Raw genomic sequence first — 24,556 nt, 5'->3', positions numbered from 1 at the left:
TTTGAGATGACCTGTGCTAATGGCTTCAGCCATAACCACAGTCAAAAAGGAGGTGAGAGTTTGTCTAGACAAATTTGCTTGAAAATGCACCATTTTCCCACTCATTTTTCAAAATTTTCCCATCTTAGGTCGTTCAGGTTCGCTCGCTACACTCGCTCGCCGCAGTGTTCTCCACCATTAATTTTACGCCTCACCACTTTTAAATGTCACCAGCTGCCACTGGGCAATATTCCATTTACCCACCTACACATCGCCCGCTCAAATTCGCCTTGAATTCGGGCTTCAGAAACAAACGGTGGAGAGAAGGGGGGCATAGATTAAAACGTGGCGGAAAATCAGAGACGCAGACCCCGGATCCTTAAACGCCCATCTCTGGATCGAATTATCCAGTAGAGACAACTCACCTGGAAGGAAATACCTACAAGACTCATTGGAGATCTTGGATCTATCAAACCTCTGGGAGTCATCAACTGATCTTAAAACCTTTAAAAAAGTGGTAACGAAAGTAACCAAGTTGATTTCATCCATAGAGGATAAAGCCACCCTGGCCAAGAGGGCCCATGGATGGGTCGTGTTGAAAGACTATAATGCCCTGAAACCACAAGAATATCTAAAAATGGGCCTCACACAGCCAACCAAAAATACATTCTTAAATATGCCCCTCGGCATTATACCTTACTTACTGCACCTGGCACCTTGAAAAAAGGGGAAGCTCAGCAAGCTGCTGTCGACTCTGCTTATTGGGAAAAGAGGATCTCATCCATATAATTTGCATCTGACCAAACCTTATGGACATAAGACGATCCCTACTCCAGGCCCTATGGAACCAGAAGGGCATAATAACTTGCAGGCAGGCTGTGAGATCTGTGTTTTAACCCCGAGGAGACTCAGCTGAACTGCAGATTAACTAAACTTTTTTGACATAGTGGCCAGAAGAATTATGAACCAGACATCTAGCTCACACATAGCACCAGCCAACCCAAAGCTGTGCTAAGCACCTTGGACGACCTTGTTCTTTTATCCCTATGGTTCTTAACAAAAAATATTGTGACTTTAATGGCCTTAATAAGCAAGTTCATTTGCTCTTTTTATATCTTAACTGTATCCATGATTGCATCTTTATACATTTGTATGTTTTACATTGTGAGTTTTTATTAACTGTACAATAAACCTTACTTACTACTTACTTATATCTCATGCTGCTCTTTTCATTCTCCTTCCTTGTGCCTCACTCTGCTCTTCTCCTCCTCACTCTCCTTCCTTTGCCTCACTCTGCTCTTCTCCTCCTCACTCTCCTTCCTTGTGCCTCACGCTGCTGTTCTCCTCACTCTCCTTCCTTGTGCCTCACCTGCTGTTCTCACTCTTCTTCCTTGTGCCTCACGCTGCTGTTCTTACTCTCCTTCCTTTTGCCTCATGCTGTTCTTCACGTACTCAGTCTCCTTTCTTATGCTTCATGCTCCTCCACAACTAACAATTCCAATCAAATCTGCATAATTCCACTGCACACCACCTAATACATCCATAACACATGGGTAAAATACATTGCCATTTGCAGCGCCAAAAGCTCGAAATCAAGCAAATGCGAGAACTATTGCATTTTCTATGCTTGTTTTTCTAGCTCTTCTAACAGCGCATGTGTTTAAAGTAAGTCTTCCCTCCAGTGGCGTAACGATAACTGAGGGGGGGCCCCCTGCAAGGTACGTGGATTGGTCCCCTCTGGACTCTATCAGGAGCTCTCTGCCTGAAGTGCTGTGCTGATGGTGCCCCCTGGAGCTTGGCCCCCTGCACTGCGGGGACTGCGGTGACCCGTGTTACGCCCCTGCTTCCCTCTCCCCATCCTCATTTTAATTTTTCAAAACAATATAGCGTGAACTCCACTTGAAGATATTGGAGCGCTTTACAGGAGCACCAGTTACATTAGACAAGGACACAAATAAATTACGCCAAGAGATATCTTTCCCGACTCCCATTAATGAGTTTTGATATTTTGGTGGAATACAGACAAGTCAGGGGTTGACAGCTGCTCCATGGTATGCAGGCCATCTTTTCCTTACCTTTATGAGCCTCCGACTCTGCAAACGTGTTGTTTGTAACAAAGTAACAGATGGCAGTGGGAACTGTTGCACTTCTGTGAGTTGAGTCTGGATGGACGAGTGCAAACACATTATGCGAATATTAAACATCTGCATTGCAAATCCACTGACACAAATAACGATAGCACCATTGTCAAATAACTTTATATCATGAGGAGGGATTATAAACTTGTTCAGTTTTTCAACAGCAGCACTAAGCATGCTGGGACTTGTAGTTTCCCTTTTTTGCTAATATAACTAAAGGCTTACGAACCCAAGCATGCTTAAAAACAGACTGGATTGAATGTAAAGTAACAACCTGCCTAGATCGTACAACATTTGTCACTTCTTTCGGAACGTGTACTCTGTGTGTCGCCCCGGCAACTGACACTAATTTAAGATGCTGTTAAAGGTTTGTGGGCCAGTAAAGATAAATATGTTGGAATTAATTTATATATCTTTTAGTCAGGCCCGGTTCTAGAGCGGTGGCCCATCCACAAATAGAAGAGTGTTTCTTTGATTTATTTTTAAATTTTCACATGCACATACAGCATGTGCTTTTTGTCTAATCGACTCATTTGCATAACTAACAGTGACTTGGAATACTTTTGGCTCGCTCGAATGGGCAGTCACAGTGCTGGTGTAGTTGGGTCTGTTATCTCAAGGTCTGTGCGCCAGTGTGCGAAATTCAAATGGATTATTCCAGAGTCAGAGATTGCAGGAAATGCAGTGTTAAGGGGAGAAAGGGAGTGACTAAAACAGTCTGACGACCACTAGACAGATGTCAGCAATGGTTTATTCACAGTCTCTTATTTTCAGAAAGGAAACATTTTCAATTCAAATTATTTGCAGCATTATTATTGGTACTAATTTTGATGACACTACTAACAGGCATTGGCAACAAAAATAGGTTTAGCATGTGTTCGTTGTTGTGGACTGTCTTGCTGCAATAATGGAGTGCACACATGATATGTAGTAATCATCGCACCCTGGCCTAAATGTGCCTCCATGGCCTTGACCCTACTAATGCTCATAGGAGGACTCCATAAAGTGGTCTACTGGCGGTGTAAAAGCTCCTCCAATGATTGGGTTTCTTTTGCTCCTGGGTGAACTCAGGAAAGCGATTTACTGCTGTCCTATTAGTGCCTCCTGAGCAGGGGCACAGCTTCGTCAGTAAGATTGGAGGGTGTGTGAACTTCAGGTTTCACAACAATCACGCTGGTGCATCTTGCGAAAATACATTATATGAGAAGCAGGGTATCAGGGGGGCCTGAGGGCCAGTGCGTATTTTTTGTGTTTAAAACACATATATTTCAACCCAACCAACATTTTTAAGACCTTCAAAACAGAGATGAAAGAGCGAGTGTATGTGTGTGTTTGTCTTTGAGCATGCAAAACTCTGAGGTGAAATTTACTGCAGAATATTTTTTTAGGGGGATGGAGAACACCAAATTACCCTTCCCCCCCAAGCTATGCCCCAGCTGCAGAGCTTAGGCTGTTTTTGTGTCAGGACCGACTCCAACGATAAGCCATTCATGGGGCACCTTTTCTTGTCCTGACGTCTAAACTTTGACTCTTGCCTTCTTCAGAAATAATCAAGATCAAAGCTACTGGTATTCAGATCACCAACAAAGACAAGGGCTCTCCTGAAAGCAACACAGGTGAACTTGAATGATGCGCACACTTCCATTTGTCTACCGCTTTATGTGTGGGCATGTTTACATGCTACAATGACACATTTGAAGCACACTCTCTGGGTTCTCATGCACGCCATGAAAACTCTGCACTTTAGATGGCACTGCAGCTAACATTAATCCACAAGCGTGCAACATGATCCTAACTGGTAGCCTACTAGGGGTGTGGATTGAGTGCTAAACAATAGGTGCGGAAAGCAATAAAGAAATGCTACAGTACCAATTTGATGATTATTGGTAATTCATCACAGATGGTGTTTCTGAAAGGATGACAGGGCTTGTCAGGGTCAATAACATATCAGGGAATACTTCAGTGATATTGTTGCTCAGCAAGTGGCTGACTCACTTCCATTTATCCCCACTTTTATATAGACCAACGTTTTATAACAACCTATAAAATCAGCCTATTTCTAACTTCATTTTAAAATAATAATTATTATTATTTTTTAAAATATTTTTTATTGAGAGTTCATAAAAAGAAAAAAGAAAAAAGGATACGTAACCATTACATGTCAATTTTCACATCAGAATTAAAATAGTGCAAAATACATTATCCAAAGATAGACAGGCTGACAGTGTACCATAATAATGCCAATACAAATTCGAATTCTAGGAGAAGATATTCTTTTAAAGTGCAATGTGCATAGAGTAATATATTAATAATAAAAGCGTTTATCAATACATTCCAAGAAAATATATACCTAAAAAAGAGGAAGAAGTTAACAATCAATAACTAGCATTCCAACCCACTCCAGTATTTATCGTATTTTCTAAGGGCCCCTGATCTTAATGCGTATTTTTTTCCCTTCCCTGAATCACCAATATTTTTGCCTTCCATGCATTAAGGGTTGGTACTTTATCCATTTTCCACAATTACAGAATATGTGATCCTGCTATCAGTGATGCTATAAACAAGGACTCATCAAGCGGAGTGGAACTAGGGGATCAGCCAAAGACTGCAATTAATTCATTACAAGTAATTGTCACATTGAATGTATTACTGAGATATTTTCCTATGTCTTTCCAATAGTCCTGTATTTTGGTACATTCCCATATTATATGTTTCCAGGTTTCCTTTTCTTCGCAACGAAAACACTTATCCTCCACTTGAGGATATATATTGTGGAGAAACGAGGGTGTTCTATAAATTAACCATTTGGTGAAAAATTGAATTTGCTTGAAATTGGCACCTAGGAAAATGGACTTATTAAACTTGTTCACTTTATCCCATGTTAGTTTGCTAATCTCAATGTCTTCTCTCTTTCTCCATCTGTCTCTAGCCTTATTAAATAATACGACTGAGTTATCTTCATTAAGTTTTTTTATCCATGTGCCAATCTTCCTCTGCGTCGCACTATTTAGACCTTCAATTATATGTAATTTATCAAATAAATTACCTTTATCCAGCTCTCTTAGTTCGCCATGTAGGCTAATAAAGGACCATTGCAGGATTATATTCGAGTGCTGAATCTCCCTTTCGATTTCCTCCCAAGATTTCCATTTACTCCCTATTAAAAAATCCTCAATTTTTTCAAAGCCATTATCCTTCCAGAGTCTCAAAATGTTTTTATCCAGGGTACCCATCTCTCCTATGATTAAATTCATTAAACTAGTTGAGCTATTTATTCTACAAAAGTCATAATATTTCAGGAGCTGGGTTTTTTGCTTAAATTGCCACTGTATAGACTTGTAGCGTACCTTCTTTGGGTCTTGCGTGAATCTTACTGGGTCATTGATTTTGAGCTCAATCAACATCTTCCTCATAAAAGAATTATCCGCTTCATGATTTTCTGTGTACAAAAACCTAAAACTATGATGTGGAATAGTAGCATGATAATAATCTCTAATATTTGGAACAGACAACCCTCTCTGTGCGGTCGGGAAGTTCAAAGTGCTTAGTGCTAATCTCAAAGTCTTATTTGCTCATAAAAAGGAAGAAAACATAGCATCCACTTTCTTAAAAAAAGAAAACCTGAATTGCACAAGGAGCTGTACTAAAAAGGAAATTAAAGAGTGGTAAAATAAACATGCGAATTAAGGCGGCACGACCCATCATAGATAAAGGCAATTGGTTCCATCGATCTAATTGTGAGCCAACCCTTTTCAGTAGGGGTATATAATTTAGCGGGTAAAGATCTTTCGGGTTTTCTGAAATATAAATTCCCAAATATCTTTTAGGAAGAGTATTATATAGCTGCCTAAATTGCGTTAATAAAGTGTCTACCATGCAATTGCATAAAATGATTTCAGTTTTATCCGTATTTATCTTATAGCCTCCCAGTTTTTGGAAATCCGAGAAGATTTTTAAAATTTCCACTTGACTGCTAGGCTTTGGGTTTAAAAAAAGGACAATATCATCGGCATAAAGTTTTATATTCGTCATTCCGGCCACTGGTACTGTTCCGGCCCTTTTCCCCTTAATCGCAATCGCCAAGGGCTCAATAAATAAGGCGAATAAAATTGGAGATAGGGGGCAGCCTTGGCGCGTGCCTCTGTTAATATGACATGTCCCAACATTTATATTATTAATAATAATCTGTGCCCTAGAATTCTCATATAGTTGTTTCAAGAGAGAGATAAAATCAATCGGGAAATCAAAGCTGTGCAAAATCGCAAAAAGACAGTGCCATGACACGAAGTCGAAAGCCTTTTCGGCATCTAAAAGCCAAATCTGTGCTTCCACTTTATTAACCTTAAAAAAATCCAGTGCCTCTAATAAAAAGTTTGTATTGGTCTGAAGGTGTCTCCCTGCTATAAAACCGCACTGGTCTGGTCCGACAAGTCCTCCTACTATTTTGTTAAGTCGGTTCGCCAGGAGTTTCATAAAAATGTAGTAGTCTGTATTTAAAAGACTTATTGGTCTATAGGAGGTCATATTTTCCTTATCTTTTCCTTTTTTCAAAATACTGACTACAACTGCAGTGTGGAAGGATTCCGGCGGCAGACCTCCGTGTAATAAATAATTAGCTAATAACAGGAACTCTTTACGAAGGGTGCCATCGAATTTTTTGAAAAATTCCGCAGGAACACCATCCTCACCAGTGGCTTTGCCGCTTGGGAGGGAGCTGATTACAAGATCTAATTCTGCCTTTGTGAACTCCCTCCAGTAAAAATTTGTTATACTCGTTTCCTAATTTGGGAATTTTAAGTGCACCTAAAAACTCAAAAATGTTTTCACTCGCAGCCCCTTCATTAGTCTGATAGACTCCCTCATAGTGCTTTAAGAACATCTCTCCTATAGATGTAGTAGGCTGCACATGCACTTTGGTGGCAGGGTAAAAAGGCGATCTATCCTATTGCGGACTTGGTTTTCTTTGGCTTGCCATGCTAGGAGTCTACCTGTGTATTCACTCTCTTCATAGAGCTTTTGTGTGTAAACACTACTAGCTGTATCACCCAAGTCGTAGTAGAATTCCCTCATTTCTTTTTTGCCTCTGCTACCTTCTGCCGAGTAATTAAAGATCTGACTCTATAATGTTCTTGGTTTGCATGCACAAGATTTATCTGTAAATTAATTTTCTCCTTCCTTTTTTCCCTCTGTTTAGGTATTTCTTTGGAGGTAATTATTCCCCTCAATGTGGCCTTACACACGTCCAAATCACATTGATTGTAGCAGACCCTCTATTCAGATTGAAAAATTCCTCTATCTCCTCCTCAATTTCTGTACTCCATTGTGGTTCTGCGAGGTTCATTTTATTAAAATACCATCTTCTAGGTCCCTCTTTTTCCTGGTTTCCTATAATTATTTCCATTTTAAGTAGTGCATGGTCTGAAAATGCGTTAGGTAGATGTTCATAATTGCGAACTTCTAGACCATGGGATGTTAAAAAGAAGTCCAACCTAGATGCTGAATTGTATTTTGCAGAATGGCAAGAATATTCACGTTTGGATTGATTTTGGGAATGCCAACAATCAAAAATATCCAGATCTGCTTTACAACTCTGTAAAGCAATGGCTACTTGGGGCTTATTCTGGCGTCGATCTTTTTTGGATGAATCAATTGTAGGGTTTTGTAAACAATTAAAATTGCCCCCCTCCATATTATTTGCCCTGGTATCCCTGTTAGTGCTTGTTTAAGTTGCAGAATAGGGAGAGGGTCATCTATAACTGGTGCATATATTGTAACTAATATTGTGTTTACCTGATTTAATTTGCCATACACAAATGCCCATCTGCCGCTGTGGTCTGTATGTGACCCTTCCACTAGGAACCCTACAGGTTTCCCTACTAGAATGCTTACCACCCTCTGTGCCAGTCCAGCCACTGACGAAACTCTATAGCCTGTCCAGCCTTTTAGGATTTTATCGGAATCGGCCAGGGTTCTATGATGAGTTTCTTGCATAAAAATAACATCTGGACAGAGATTTTTTAACCAATATTCTATTGCAATTTTTTACGAACATTATTCAACCCATTTGCATTAAAAGACAAAAAGTTCAGCTTATTTCTCATAAATGTACAAATCTTTCATGCAAACTGAATCCTCCTACAGAGCAGACATTGTGAAAAAATTCATGTAAACCAATCTTGTGTCGGCATATAGAGTAGGCAGGTAACAATGTACAAAATACGCAAATGAGTACGAACAATGTATGCAAAGTTAAAATGCTAAAAGTATAAGAATCATAGGGTTTAAGACAACCTCCTTTGTGCAAAATATGCAAACCTACACTCCAAAAAAGAGAAAGGAGCAGAAATTGTGCGAAGTCATCATTTAAAGTGCATTTAGTATGGATCTTGGACAATTCTCAAAGTGCATCGTGTATAAGCCTAAACTCATAATTTATTCTGAGGAATATAACTTTCTTTACCCAGGGATTTATAAATGTGCAAACTCAGCAACCATGTGCAAACTTCATCGGCTTCGAATATCTGGCAGAGGCAGAGTGCCTTAAAGTGCAAAAAGAGCAAAAGTGCTCGGATTAGGGCAATTATTAAGACCACCAGCATAAATTACAAATGCCTTCGAGAACAGAAAAAGTGCCATAACGTGCAAAGAACAAATACTGAAAACTTCTCCCATACCATAGCTGTACAGCCAAATGACTGTGTAATTTCCTACAATATGAACTCTCTTTCCCCCCCTGCTGTACCCCCTTCACCAATCCGCCTCCCTTTACCCCCTAGAGGGGACGGAAACCCCCAGTGACCCACTTCAGTCCTCAACTGATTTCTTTTCTTCTTTGTGGATGCCATTTTGCTGCATCCCTGTACGCTTCCTGAGTCGTCTTGCGCCCACCCCTTTTTTAATCGCAAAGACTATATATAAAATCTTCAGTTTCTACAAAATTTTAATTATCTCCTGGCTTTGCAGAGAGACCCTCCATGAATGACTGAGCTTCTTGTATATCTGTAAATATAAAAAATCTCCCCTTAGCTAGCACCTTTAACTTGGACTGCTGTACGATCATTGCTTGAGCGCCTTTAGCCTTAAAGGAGTCAATCATCTTAACAAAATCCCTACGCCTGTGAGCCGATGCTGCTGACATATCAGAGAAGATACTGAAGTTTTTAGCTTCGTCTGCATTGAAAGATCTTTGTGAAAATGCAGTGTTCAAAATTTTCTCTTTAACCCTATAGTCCGAGAAGTTCAACAGTATGGTACGCGGATATTTCAGGTTATTGGGCTTATGCGCGGGGACTCTATGCGCTCTTGTGATTGTTAGTTCGCCTTGCAGCTCCGGTATAGCCTTTTTTTTAAAGTGACTCCGACCATTTTACCACATCAGCACCTTCCAGACCTTCGGAAATGCCCACTAGTAGTAGGTTGGACCGCCTGTTATAATTTTCTAAGTCCTGCAATTTTGCCTCTACTTGAGATTTATCTTTATTTGCTGCATGAAGGTGTCTTTGCATAGCAGTCAAAGTGTCTTCCAGGGTTGAAACCCGAATTACTGCCTCCGAGACTCTTTTGGGCAGATTTACGGAGTGTTCCTCCATCTTTGTAAGCCTGATATGGAGTTGTGATATTTCATGTGCTTGGGAGATTTTAAGGTCCCTTATTTCCTGAAGAATAGTTAGCAATATCTCCTCTACCGAATTCTCTTTTGATGAACCTGAACCTGCCGGGTCTATTGAAGATGGAATGGTTAGTGAAGAAAGATTTTTCGCGGCTGGTGCTTCTGCTGGTGCTTCTTCTACATATTGGGCTGCCTTTGCATTCTTAGCAGGACTGAGCTGAGGATGAGGATGGGGTTGGGGCAGAGTTGAGGTGTAGGCTGAGTCGAGGGAGCCTGGAGCTGCGGTGACTGTGTTAGGATGGTCGGGGTGGCCAGAGTGGAGTTTGGTACTGCCACTGCCTCTATCACCCCCATTGCCACTGGTGGTGCCGCTTTTGCCACAACCCCTTCTTCTCTGTTCTCTTCTTGCTCCCTGGCTCTGTTCGTCTCTTTCCGATTTGGGGTGCTTGTGAGTCGCCCCTGCTGGACTAACGGTTTGGAAAAGAGAGGGCATTGCTTAGAGCTAGTTGACTCTCTGTCCCTTTATTCACGCTCCCACCAATGTTATCCGTTTTATCCGTTTTGCCTGTATTGTCCACCTTATCCTCCCCATCCCCCTCATTCTTGTCTTCAACAGCCAGCAGACTCAACTCCACCGATAGATTAGATAATGTTTCATCTTCTTCTCCCAGTTCTTCATCCTCCTCCACAGATTTAGATGAGGTATTGTGTTTGTTTTGTCTAGTTTTCTCTGCCGCTTCCATAGCTTTAATTTTTAAGGCAATTCTTTGCTGTGCCTTTCTTCTGCCTTTTTTTCCCCTTTAGCCACAAGTGCGGATACAGCCGCCGTCGATGTGGCAGACTTTAAAAGCTCTCTTGCCTTGTTAGCTTGCTTGCCCCTAGCTCTTGCCGCCATCTTCGTGAATCAATAAGTAGTAGGCCGTATGACAGAAGAGGCAACAAGGCAGTAGGCAGGGGGGGGAAGACAGCTGTGATGACCCCCGCTTGGTTGTGATGTAGGCAAAAGCGGAGAAAACCAGTAGACAGTAAGGCGTCGATCCAGAAGCAAAACGTACACTTCCAGCGCGGCAGAGGGAATCGGCCACTCTCACTGCAAATAGATCCGCCGTGTTGTTGATTTGTTGACTTGTTAGCTTCAGGCTCTCGGCGTGCGTTAGAGACTGTGGCTGGCTGACTGAGACCGGACCCACCAAAGAGCACAGGTAAGCAGCTTAAGATTTGTATTGAAAGACAGCTTTTAGACTCTGAACAGGGAGTCGCCACGGGTGTTTTTTTAGCTCTTCTCCGCCACTCAGGGACCGCAGTACATGCTGGGACCGCGATCTCTGGAGCACTGGCTCATAGGACTCAAATGGCATGGGTGCTGGACGGGGACTGCAGGGCATGCTGGAACCAGTAGTCCCTTATAGTCTTTACTAGTATAAGCTCGTAAACGTCACTGGGTGCCTCTCATGTGTCCCGGGTAAATTAAAGACAAAATCGCCCCCACTGCAGCAAGGCTAATAGATGCTCAATAGAATTTAAAACCTTAAATGTCTTTTGAGTCTCCGAGTCTTTAAGTCCATTAATCCTTCCCGACTATGTGTGGTTTTTCCTCACACCCTACCAAATGCTGGTCACTACTACTGTCCCAGCGTGCTTTAAATGCACCAAGCCTTTTCTTTTAAATAATTATTAAAGAGAAAGAAGAAGTTCCATGTAAAATCGTATTTAAACCCCGTTGTATTTTAGGCAAATTTACTGGCCACGTATGCATTAAAATGCACCATTTACTGGTTTCCCCTGAAGTTCTTTAGGCGGAACACATCCAACAATAACTAGAAAATATATTTTCTTTTGATCAATGTTACTTGCCCACTCTGTTTTAAAAAGCTGTATTAGTCATTCGTGTTTCCAAAAGTTTCCAAAGAAAACTCCTTGCTTGCTTGCCTTGTTAAAATGGATTTCAATACTCTCAACTTTTGACCAGTGACACTGCAGTGTCTATAAAAGTGAAACAGGTGTAACGATAGTTGAAACCATTTTGGTGGAGAATCAAGAATGAGATCCTGCAAGTAGTCATTCACCAAGGGCAGGCACACTCTTTCTCACTAGTCTGCTATGTGGAGAGATGTAAATTCAGTGAGAAGGAAAGCTGATGTAATCACATCCATCACCAATATGCAAATTAATAGCAGGGTATGTCACAACACTTAACTAAAGACAGAGCATGGAAGCTCGCATTAATAGGTAGTTTAAAGTCAGACAGACAAAAGGGTTCTGGGCATGATCACAGGGCGACCCACCAGCTCCAACATTACGTAATATGCTAATTTCATTTCTTAGACACGTCCATATTGGACAGATATTATCCATCTAAACAGCAGACCTCGAAATATATTTTGGTATTGTTTGCCTGCTTTTCCTATGTATCTTCAGAGCTCACCCATGCTTCTTCAAAGCTCTTCCAGATTCAGAATCCTGGAATCAGGCATGATTTTAATGGATTGTTTACCACCGGTTTTGGGGCTAAAGCTCTTGGCTTATAGTGGGTATTAGCACTTAGGACCTGGACTTCCAACCCATACTGGAAAATCTCAGGGTCTGTACTTGCAGTCAGAGCTGGCTTGGTTGGAGCCACTTCCTATAATGTGGCCCTTTCTGGCAGGGGCAAGTTTACGGAACAGGCTCCTACTGGCAGTTTCAAGTAGAGCGTCTCTGGTCTCAGCTCACCCCTGTGATCTCAGGCAGAGGGGCCTGCAGTGTAAGAGTGATATATTGGTCCAAGGGGTGGTATGAGTTTCTGTCCGCATTCGCCCTTCCACCATCAGCTCCCAGACAGGTACAAAATTACAGCTAGAGCTCATGTGTTTAGGTTAGTGGGTGGGCTGTGAACGTTTTCACGAACAGACTGTCTTCCTCCAGAGAATGTTCCGTTGTTACTGAACAGAAATGTAATGTTTCTGTTCTACCTTCGCTCATATTTCTTCTGCCTCTGCGTCCACTGCATACCCGATGTTTGTTAAATCAAATGATTCTACTCTGTGGCGTGTGCCTAACTCTTCTCCACCTGTATCTATCATTTAGATGCACTACTTTACCCAGGACCTCTGACAGACGCGTACTAGACTGTCAAAGACATCAACGCACTGCCTCCCTGAGACAGGCTGCTTCACCACAACTGGTTTTTCAGAAGCACCAGACTGTCTCACAAGTCACCAACTGTACCTCAGCCATACAGGCTTTTCAGAAACATCGTCTCACAAGTCATTGACTCTTCCCCAATATTAACGGCCCTTCAGAACTACCAGCCTACCACACAAGTGAATACCACCGCCCCCACCATAGCTCCCGTTCATCAGGGACGTCCCGCAAGTCACTGATTATGCACCAGTATTACCAGCCCATTAGAAATACCACTTAGGTGGGCCTGGTTCCTCACCCAGTAGTAATTGAAAGCATTGGCAATGCCAATAGGTCTTGCCTATGTGAGATCTATTGGCTGTGTGAATGTTTTTTTAGCCATGTTGTACAACAGCATGGTGTATTTGTGGCATTGTCTAAAGCAAAAAAAAAGGCGCTATTACTTAGTCAGTGCTGGCCATGTCACAGTGCTCGAAAAAGCCATTGACAAAGCCAAATATTAGAGCTATTTGGCTTTGTGGGTGGTATTTTTGCCATGTTGTAAAGCAGCACTTGGTGCAGTGGAGCATGGCTGAAAGTAAAAAAAATACAAATGTTATGACGCAGTCAATGCTGGCCGTGTCATAGCACATTTTTTTCTTTACTTTCAGCCATATTGCAACATGGCTAAGAATTATTGGCAAAAGCAATAGACCTTGTATAGGCGAGACCTATTGGCTTTGCCAATGCTTGTTCTTACTCCTGCCTGTCCCTGCTTTCTCCCTTTGTGCCAGTTTTTCCCTCTTTCTCTTCCCCCTTCTTTCTGGCCTTTGTGTTTTCCCTATCTGGCTCATGGCAAGTATCTGATGAGGAAAAATAAGTGTAGCCCCATCTGCAACCAGAGGCCCAAAGTAAGCACTGCAGGTGCATAAGGGCCTCTGGCCCTTTAGGTAGGTATACCTTTGCAGGTGAAAGTGGGCCATTGTCCACTGCACATGCCTAATAACTCACAATCCTTATTTTTGAAGTTAATTTGATTTGCAACATTTGGTTAATAAGGAGGGTATGCTACAGACCTGTGATTGCCTCTCACCCTCTGTCTCCCCCTTTGTGTCAATAAGGTATGCCATCAAATCTGCTGGCTAATATCTTGGCTAGATATTTGCATGAAAACTTAACCCTTTAAGTGCTGCTGTCGGCCAACGGTCGTCGCGAGCACTACCTTGCCAGTGTCGAACGTTCAGCACTGGGCGCTGAACGTTCGACGCTCCTAAGGTGTTAAGAGAAAGAGTGACTTATAGGAGGGACGTTTAGAGTTGTTACCTGGATTGGGTAGGACAGTGATCAATGCTTTTCTCGTTGTATTGGCGAGATGTATAGATCGTATAAGCTCACGCTAAAGCATGGTAAATGTGGAATCAATATTGGGGTGTAGTCTTGCTAATTTTCCTCACCCATGCCATCTCTATTTGGGTTCAGGTCTTACCATGGGACAGTTCTTTTATTATTAGGCATACTTCCTGCTCTGTGGTCAAATTACACAATTCCTGGGATAAGTCCTAGGACACAGTGGCCAATTTACAATCACTCGAAACCTTTTAATTTCAAGACCATTCTGTTCCAATAGAACAGGCTTCTGTTAAGGTCAGCCAGTGTCATACATCTTTCTCCTTGATGATCAACAATTTCATGGATAGGGGACATGAGCTATCATCCCATATGCAAACAGATTTATTCCCCTCAATATAATCAGAGGCCTTGAATCGATCATAAAAGAATCTGCATGGCGTATCATCAAGAAGCGTGTACTCCCCTTTTAAGGTGGCATGTTCAATACCCTCTTCTGGCAATGAAACTTTCGGTTGTAACTGCAACATTCCAGTCTCAGTTCCAAGCTTTTTAATTTTCCAGTAAGGGTATATGCTCTGTGAACATCAGTATTGTTTTAACAAAAGATTTAAAGGTTGCACATATACCGAAGGAGAATGTGGAGCCCAAAGTAGTCTGAAAAATACATTTATACATGTTCTGTCATTATTAAGCCCAATTCAGTGCAAGCTGAAGGTCAACTTTTGTCTTTGGCAATTATTTATAATTGATTAAAGAGTAGAACAAAAGGGGGTGATTGGATAATATCCTTACCATAATCTACCATTTGAAACACTCCCATACCCCCAGGCCCAGTTAGCAGGTGATCAATATGTGTAAACCTATATGCACCACCACAGAAATGTCTGAGCATAAAGTTAAGACGCTGAGCAAGATTCCAGTAACCCCCACCAATCACCCCCCAAGACCACCTCACTATCATCCAACCCCATCAATTTGAACTAAGAACACCACCTACATTGAACTGCTTGCTATTAAACTGTCGATCAGCAGTCAAACATGCCAAGGAAACAGCAGAAACCATCCTACTACATAAAACTGGAATCTGTTTTCTGACCGAAACCTAGCTAAATGACCACTCATCCCCCATTATCGATCACTTCACCCCTCCAGGCTACTCAATCCTTCATTGTGACTGCAAAAACTGTGTTGGTGGTGAATTAGCTATCATTCACAAAAACAACCTCTTCCTAAAACCCTTCCACACATTTGAGAGAGCGCAAACTGACCAAAATGTAGAAATACATCACACTTACACGTAGTAAGCACAAATCATGAAGAGAAATGCCATGAGTGCTGATAGTATCCAAAGTTATATTCTGAAATGTGTAGTTAATATAGAAGTTTAAATAGAAGTGGAACTAATACAGAGTTGTGTGAAGTAATGCGATTTTATTAAACGTGATTATTCCTGAATCCATGTTGTGTAGCTGCTAGAATGTAAGATGGCATACGAAAACGTTGAAATGTGGTAGGCCTCAGGGCCAGAGCAAGGCGGGAGGGGGAAGGTGATTAAGATGCACAATTTGGATTGCACTAATGTTTAGTATTAATGAGTAGGCTTTTTGATTTATAGATGTGTTTACTGAAATCAGTAGAAATGAGTACTAACATGCTAATAATTAAAGAAGAAGTTGAATGCTATAAAATGTAGTAGAGCTGGAAAGTTTTAATGTTGATTTATACGTATTAATCTGGGTTGGGGAATGTTGCAAGGCGGTTGGAAAACCATGAGAATTGGGAACAGGCTGCAGATGTCTGTCTGGAAGGGAAAAGGGGGTATTCAATTATTAATATAATGAATAGAAGCTTGTTCAAGAAATGGACCAGACATGGAGGAGGGTTCCGGAATGTTTAAGGGGTATCAGCGGGCCGGAGACGAGTCTGAGAAGCAAGGTCGACTCTGACCGCAAGGCCTCATCATGGAAAAAGCCAGGAGCTACACCACGTGAGGGGCGTCTCACGAGGGGCGTCCTAAATGTTGTTGGATTTTTGTATTAGGGATAGCACCCCTGGGTGGAGTTAGAGCAGACGCCTGAGGACCCTTTAGAGAGCGGATGGGTAGGCAGAGAGGGGTCATGATTGGAGATCTATAGGTTTTCACCAAGAGTTCGAGAGTGGGTGGCTTCCCTTGGGAGTCATTCACTGCTGACACCTTTGATAGGTTGAGACCTGGTTAAGTAGGGATACCATCTAGAACAGGGTAGGGAAAGCCTAACCTGTATTTTCCTTCCGCCTGTAAATGAGTGATAGATTTCAATATGTGTCTATGCTAACGGCACTATTGTTTTTAGAACTGGTATTGATAGTTTCTGTTGTTCGTCTGAGGGCTTTCAGAGAACACATGTACGTAATTGGGCCCGTGTATTTAGTGAATCTCATCTTGAGATGCTTGTACCTGCAACTTATAATAAATCTTTGAAAGCTAGAAGTTGTTTGTGATCCTTTGAAGCAGAGTCCTTTATTGGGGAAACTAACTTGGTAAGAGATGCACTTTCTTTCCTCAAAGACAGGCAATAAAGATTCAGTCGGCCAGACCGGGGTTTTAGATCGATAGTGATAAGGTATTGATCAAAATCTCAACCCTTCCAGTTGGTAGCTATAGAGAATGGTTGCCTTCTTGAGGAAGGTGATCTAGGCCAGGTTAGATTACCCCAAGCCCCCTAGAGACCGAGGATCGGAAGAACAGCCTGCGGAAGAAGGACCGGATGACGTGAGGCAGAAAAGCAGCAGTATCGGTCGAGAGTGAGTATAAAGGGTCATGCGTGTTAAGATTGCGGTGTTTTGTATTGTATCTATGTGTAATGTTTGGCGGAGTTGAATGACTGTAGAGAGACTGTGGAACAGGTTGTGAGCGCGCGCAACCGGTGGAAATCTTAAGCTCAAGGAGAGCTTAAGTGGTTCGGGTGTATCGGACACTCAGAGTAATTGTTAATCAGTCTAAAGGGGGTCATGAGGTATCAGTGACCACCCGAAGGACCAGATAGGGGGAGTGAGTGCGCGAGTAACAGACGCTGGTCGGAAGTTACTGTGTGCGTAAAGAACCTATCAGAGTGACGACAGACATCTCGTCAGTTGTGTTGATAATTACAGATAGACTGTGGACGTACAGTCGAGGGAAGTGACCGCTTGGTCGGAAGTAGTCATTTTTCGGAGTATGAATGGGACGCATGCATGACCGCGAGGAGAGCTGAGAAAGGAGGGGTGCTGCTGCGAAGCGGAGACTAGTGACGTCAGAAGGTGCCGCGCTGGAATTGGCCGGCCGGTGAAAGACCGCGCTGCGATAGGCCAGCTAGCAAAGCCGCGCTAGGATTGGTGGATTGTCATCAGGAAGTAAACAGAGTATTCAAGCTGGAAATCTTGCGCATAATTATGAAGTGTTTTAAATGGTTAAAAGCGCTGTTTAAAAGAGAACGTAGGGGATCGTATGAAGGGGAAGAAGCCCCGCCGGAGGGTACGCCAGCTCATTACATGGGGATAAACGTTGGGCTGCACACGATTCTGTGGATCTCAGAGTGGAGTAAGATGACAGATGGAAATGAGGAACTCACGTTCCCGAAGTACGGGACGTATAGATTAGAGGTGCTACACAGATTAAAAGCAATTATGACCTCTACGAGACCCTTGCCTAGACCAACACAGTTTGAAGCCCTTAATGCATGGATTAGGGCAGCGCATGAAAAGAACATGAACAGACGGCAGGAAAGAGTGAAACGCTCGGTAAGAGCAGTACAGGATGCCAAGTGGGATGAGGATGCTAAAAGATGGAGGGCGCATAACATGGAAGTAAACAAATTGTATCCAGTGTTAGAGATGCCCGGAAATAAAAGCCCCCTAGAAGAGGATGACGAGAGCGAGACAGAGGATAGCCTGATAAACAGATTATTGACAGACAGGCCGCCTCCGTATAACAGAGCAGAAGGAGATGACGAGAAAGGGGGGGGCAATGCAGGAGAGCATGGGCCACTTCCCAGTTCCGAATGGGATCCTGCTGCAAAGAAAGAACTGTCCCAGCCTAGCCAGGTGCAACAGGTGGTCGGGAGGTTTGTGGTGCAAAGAGCGCCAGAAATGGAGTGTGCCACATCCTACGCGTTACCTGATGCACTACAGGTACCTGTTACCATAGGTCCTATAGTATCAATATATGACCCAGAGAGAGCTAGAGGGGAGGAACGGGTACGGAGGGACAGGGAAAGAGCAGAGATGGCAAGGAGGAATGATACGATCAACTCCCCAAGCCAGTTGCCGATACCAAGAGAGTGGAGTACCCCAGTACCCACGGCAGGGGATCTGGGGAACATTAGATACCCAGAGGATATGAGGGGACCAGGACGGAAATCCTTTCAAGAGTTAAACGAGTACATGAAGCAATGGGATGAGGCAGTTGAGGCTCACAAGAGCATCATAGTGGCGGAAGCTGAAAGGGAAAGGCAGGACAGCAGAGCCCGAACTCACTGCGGGGCTGAAGAGAGCAGTCCGGAGTGGGACGGGAGGGAGAAAGACAGTAGGAGAGGCACCCATTGGGCCCGGAGTGGAGGTAGATCAGACCTGGAAAACGGAGGGGTGTCTCGCCCACTATGTAGTGATGAGGACAGAAGGGCTCGGGAGTACAGAGACAGCTTTAAGTGTATCCACTGCGTGCCAGACAATAGAGAGCAGAGTGGGAGCTGCGAAAGGCCGCACCACAGTCCCTGTGATGACGGACATGAGAACACCCCAGGGAATATGGGAAACAAGGAAGGATCGTATCAGATACTGAGTGATACGAGGCCAAGAGAGAATGGTGATCGAAGGGAGAATAACAGAGAGGCTTACTGTGAGAAAAGAGGAGAGAACGGGCAGAGTAAATTAGGGGGTAACAGGCCTGTTTTCCATCACCTTCCAAGATCGGATGGCCGAGCATGGGATCTGGAGAGATGGGAACAAGAGAGAGCACTCCCCAACTCCTCCGAACCCAAAAGAAGGGCCCGGAGTTGGGATGGGAGAGACACCTGTGAACCTCCCTCGAAGGAAATGTTGCGAGCGGAATTAAAAGCCAAAAGACTCGATGTCTCCAGCTTAAAGTCAGATCTGGATGACATGGTAGACGGTACCCTGCCCTTGGAAAGAATGGACATGTATGAGCAGGAGGAAATTCTGTTCATGGCAAAGGACGTGACTCGAAGGGCGAGGGCAACCCATGAGAAATTAGTGGAACTAGCAGGCAAATACATGGTAGACCTGTCAAGGACCAAAGCCTTACAGGGCAACCACAGGCTACATTACGCAGACCGAGATCTAGATGAGAGGCGAACCATCGGATTGAAAACACACATAAGGGAACTGATCACTGGAATAAGGACATGGAGGGCCCTAGATAAGTGGGAAGAGAGGTGGTCCAAAAGAGGGACCGTCAGGAGAAGCACACTTGGGATGAAACCAGGAGGACAGCAGGGAGTAGAGACATACCCTTTGAGAGAAGTCGCAAATGGGACCTATGTCCACGTCCCTTGGAGTAGGGGGGATTTAGCTGCGTTTACCACCTCTTTCCCCAAATTGCGGGAAAACCCAGTGGAGTGGTATAAGCAAGTTGAGAGATTCGTAAAAATCTCAAAGGTCCTATGGATAGATTTGAACACGCTGTTTGACATAGTAGTGCCAGGAGATTTGTGGACCGCATGCAAGGTTAGCGCTGAGTGGCCCACCATAGAGCCAGAGAGAGATGCTAAGACGAATGGGCCGTCTGAGAGTGTGATGGCAAAGTTCGAGAGAGTAATGACTTGGCTGAAAGATAAAGTACCAATGCAAGACATAGATTGGGTAAAAATTGACCGAACAAGACAGGAACCCAAAGAGACAGTTCACGAATATTATGAGAGATTGCTGAAGGCGTTCAAACAGTATAGCGGTCTGGATGTAATGGATCCAAAGGACATAGGGCAATTTGTGTCCAAGTTCGTCTTGGGTCTGAGACCGGATATTGGTTTAATGATACAGCAACACTTGATCTGTTGGCAAAATAAACCCCTAGACGAAATACTGAGGTATGCCAGGTACTGCTGTGATGAAATAGACTCCAAGGCTAAGAAGTTAAAGGAGAAACTGATGGTGGTACAGATGCAGGCAGCAGGGAAGGGGGGACAGCAGCAACAGCAACCAGGAACAGGTACTGGAGGAAAGAAACAGTACAGTCAGAACAAAGGCAATGAGGAGAACTCCACCTTTAGACCAAGGATAGATATAACTACCTTAAAGAAAACAACTAGGTGCCACCAGTGTAACGAGGTGGGACATTGGAAACGCGAGTGTCCCTATAATGTTGAGATAGGAGACCAAGAGGTAGAGGAGGACGAGACCCAGAGTGTGCCTGCAAGAGGGGTAACGCAGTACCAGGGAAAGGTGCTCAAAGGGGGGGGGGCACCTCCCCGAGCTCAGTTCCCGCAGCCACCCAGAGTAGGGTCTATGGGTAAGACCTATAGACAGATGCCCCTGTTTGTCGGGGGAGAGGAATGCTATTATGTGGACCCACTAACGGGACAGAGGGTGGAAAGGGATGACTGCACCCTCGGGGCAGCTCTGGAGGTAGATCAGAGGGGACCCTATGTTGAGGCCGAAGTGGCAGGGTTCCCCACGACATTTCTAGTGGACACAGGAGCCACCAGATCCACGATCAGGTCAGCCGCCGTGCCAGGCCTGCCTATGTCTGGAGAGACCATACAAGTGGTGGGGGTCGCTAACAGGAGAATGACCAGTCCTCTGACGGAACCCGTGCAGGTGAAAATAGGGAAGTACAGTGATGAGCACCAGTTTGTGGTTTGCGATTCTAGTCCTGTATGTCTGCTAGGAAGAGACCTTTTGTGCAAGTTAAATTGCACCATATATTGCACACCACAGGGCGTGGAGGTATTGACTAATGATGATGATGCTGACTTTAAAGTCGCCAATTCCAGAATATGTGTGGAACTGTATCCCACTTTGACAGTAGACGAGCTACCCTGGGATCTGAGAGAGACCGTTGCTCCGGAAGTATGGGATTTCACTGGGGAAGAGATTGGGTTGGTGAAAGGAGTAGACCCAGTGAAAATCGTAGTGAAACCTCATGCTGAGTTCCCAAGAACACCTCAGTATAAATTGACACCAGAAACGATTGCAGGTATACAACCCGTGATTGAGTCCATGATTAGGCAGGGAATACTGAAGGAAATCGTGGGTAGTCCATGTAACTCCCCGATTATGGGTCTGCAGAAACCAAATGGGAAATTTCGGATAGTGCAGGACCTCAGAAAGATTAATAACATAGTCGTTTCGTGTTGTCCAGTGGTACCGAATCCATCAGTGATACTGTTTCAGATACCGTTCCAAGCAGAATGGTTCACGGTAATTGATCTTTGCCAGGCTTTCTTTTCGATCCCTTTGGACGAAGAAAGCCATTTCCTTTTCGCATTTAAGCTGGAAGGTCGCGTCCTAACATGGTGTTGTATTCCTCAGGGGTATACAGAGAGCCCATCGATCTTTAACCAGCTCCTGAAGAGAAATCTTGAAAGTCTAGTACTACCCCAGAGGTCAGTTCTGGTCCAGTACATAGACGACCTCCTTGTGGCGTCAGAGACAGAGGAAGCTTGCAGGGAAGACTCTATTGCCTTGTTAAACCATCTAGCCGAAAATGGGCATAAGGTGTCCCCGGGAAAATTACAGTACTGCCTGACAGAGGTACAGTACTTGGGACACAGAATTGAGAAAGGGAAACGGAAGGTGTCACCAGACAGGATAGAGGCCATCATGAAGATGAGTGCGCCTAAAACGCAGAGGGAAGTCAGGATGTTTCTAGGAATGGTGGGATATTGCCGACAGTGGATCGCAAACTTTTCACTGAAAGCAAAGCCCTTACAAAAACTGACGCACAAGGAGGTGAGTGATCCGGTACCATGGGACAAAGACTGTTTGATGGCGTTCCTGCAGCTGAGAGAGGACTTGTGTCGTGCTCCGGCTCTGGGAATGCCAGATTACGATAAACCATTCTTGCTCTACTGTTGTGAGAGAGAGGGATGCGCGCTGTCTGTGTTAGTCCAAATCCATGGGAATGCCCGTAGACCAGTCGCGTATTTCTCGGCTACTTTAGACCCAGTAGCCGCAGCGTTGCCCGGATGTCTCAAATCCGTTGCTGCAACAGGTGTCAGCATTGAGAGATGTGAGAATATTGTAATGGGGCACCCATTAGAGGTGCATGTGCCCCACTCTGTTGAATTGTTGATGACCAGGACTAAAACTCAGCATCTGACGAATAGCAGGCTCACGCGCTATGAGCAAGTCATTCTTGCTGCAGAGAACGTGACCCTCAGGAGATGCTCTGTTTTAAATCCTGCTACCTTAATGCCACTTCCAAATGATATTGAGGATGATGAAGAATGTACAGACCATGACTGCCTCGATGTGACTGAACTATGCACCAAACCAAGACCCGACATCGTAGATGAGCCACTGACTGACCCAGATGAAATTTTCTTTGTCGATGGCTCATGTGTAAGAGACGAAGTTGGGCAGTTAAGAGCAGCTTACGCTGTTTGTACAATTACTGGAGTAGTGGAAGCTGGATGCCTGGAAGGAGTACACTCCGCTCAGGTAGCCGAGATTATTGCCCTGACGCGTGCCTGCCTGGCAAGCAATCAAATCCGAGTCACCATATACACTGACAGTCAATATGGTTACGGGGTAGTTCATGATTACGGGCAGTTATGGTCTCAAAGAGGTTTCATGACCTCTTCAGGCTCTCCCATTCGCAATGGAGAGTTTGTGCGCCTGTTGTTAGAGGCATTGCAATGTCCAGCAGGTATCGCAGTTGTGAAATGCACCGCACATACCAGAAATATGGACTTCGTGTCACAAGGCAATAGATATGCCGACGAAGTCGCACGGTATTGCGCGGAAACAGGGTATTCTTTCACCGAGGTGGAAGTGGGTGGAATAAATGTAAGGACTGAATTAGCTATGATATTGGAAACTGTTGATACTTGGGACGAACTGAAGGAGATGCAAGAAAATGCTCCTGACTGTGAAAAAGAGACATGGCAAAAGGCAGGATGTGTGGTGGGGGAGGCCCATTTCTGGGTTTCAGCAGATGGCAGAGCAGTGTTGCCCAATGAGATGGTGAGCCCAATGGCCCGACAAATACATGGTCCTGTCCACTTAGGAAGAGATGCTATGCTGAGAGTGTTTAGACAGACCTGGTACAACCCCAAGTTCAGAGTAGCAGCCGAAGCAGTGTGCCAGCGTTGTGTGACGTGCCAGCAGTTGAATGTAGGGAAGAAGACACCAGTTGCACTGAGCCACATAGGGAGGTCAGGAGGTCCATTCAATCGAATGCAGATAGATTTCATTGAAATGCCAAGGTGCAGCCGCCTCCGTTATATCCTGGTGGTTGTTTGCGTTTTCTCTAGATGGGTTGAGGCATATCCTACACGCAGGTGCGACACCCTCACAGTAGCTAAGATATTGCTCAGGGAGCTTATCCCGCGCTTCGGGGTACCGGCCTCTTTGGAATCAGATAGGGGAACGCATTTCAACAGCTCGCTTGTGAAAATGATTTGTGCAGCTTTGAATATAGACCAAAAACTGCATTGCAGTTATCGACCAGAGGCTTCAGGAATTGTGGAGCAAATAAATGGCACCATCAAGGCCAGAATTGCGAAAGTGTGTTCATCAACATCCTTGAGTTGGCCTGATGCGCTGCCATTGGTCCTTATGAGCCTCCGTAGTACCCCGGATAGGAGAACTGGTTTGTCTCCTCATGAGGTATTGATGGGAAGAGCAATGAGGTTACCTTCTGTCCCAACTGCTGCATTGATTAGCATCACAGATGATATGATCCTGGACTATTGTAAGGGGCTGTCTGACGCCATTCATTCTGTGTCCCTTCAGGTGCAGGCTGCCGAGGTACCATCGAGCCAGGACCCTTGTCATGACTTGCTTCCTGGGGACTGGGTCCTGGTGAAGAAGCACGTGAGAAGCAGCTGCTTGGATGTTCGTTGGCGTGGGCCCTTCCAGATCATCCTGACCACAAACACAGCCGTGAAAGTGGGAGGCCTGCCCAATTGGATCCACGCGTCGCACACGCGGAGAGTTCCAGCACCTCTGATAGAAACAGCTCCTCTCTCGGATAGACGTCCAGCAGCGGACCGAGAAGCCATAGAGGGGGCTAGCCAAGCTGTAGAGGTGCCAGCGGAAGCAGGGAACGAGTCTGACCAAGCTGAGGACGGTCAGTACAACAGCGAAACAGACAACGCTACTGAAGGAGAAAGTAGCTGGGAGTACGAGTCAGACACTGACAGGTCTGACAGAGAGCGTGAACCAACGAGAAGAAGAC

This window comes from Lissotriton vulgaris, chromosome 5 (assembly GCF_964263255.1).
Source record: "Lissotriton vulgaris chromosome 5, aLisVul1.2, whole genome shotgun sequence".
Lineage (NCBI taxonomy): Eukaryota > Metazoa > Chordata > Amphibia > Caudata > Salamandridae > Lissotriton > Lissotriton vulgaris.
The sequence above is the reverse complement of the archived record's forward strand: the minus strand, read 5'-3'. Positions refer to the sequence as shown.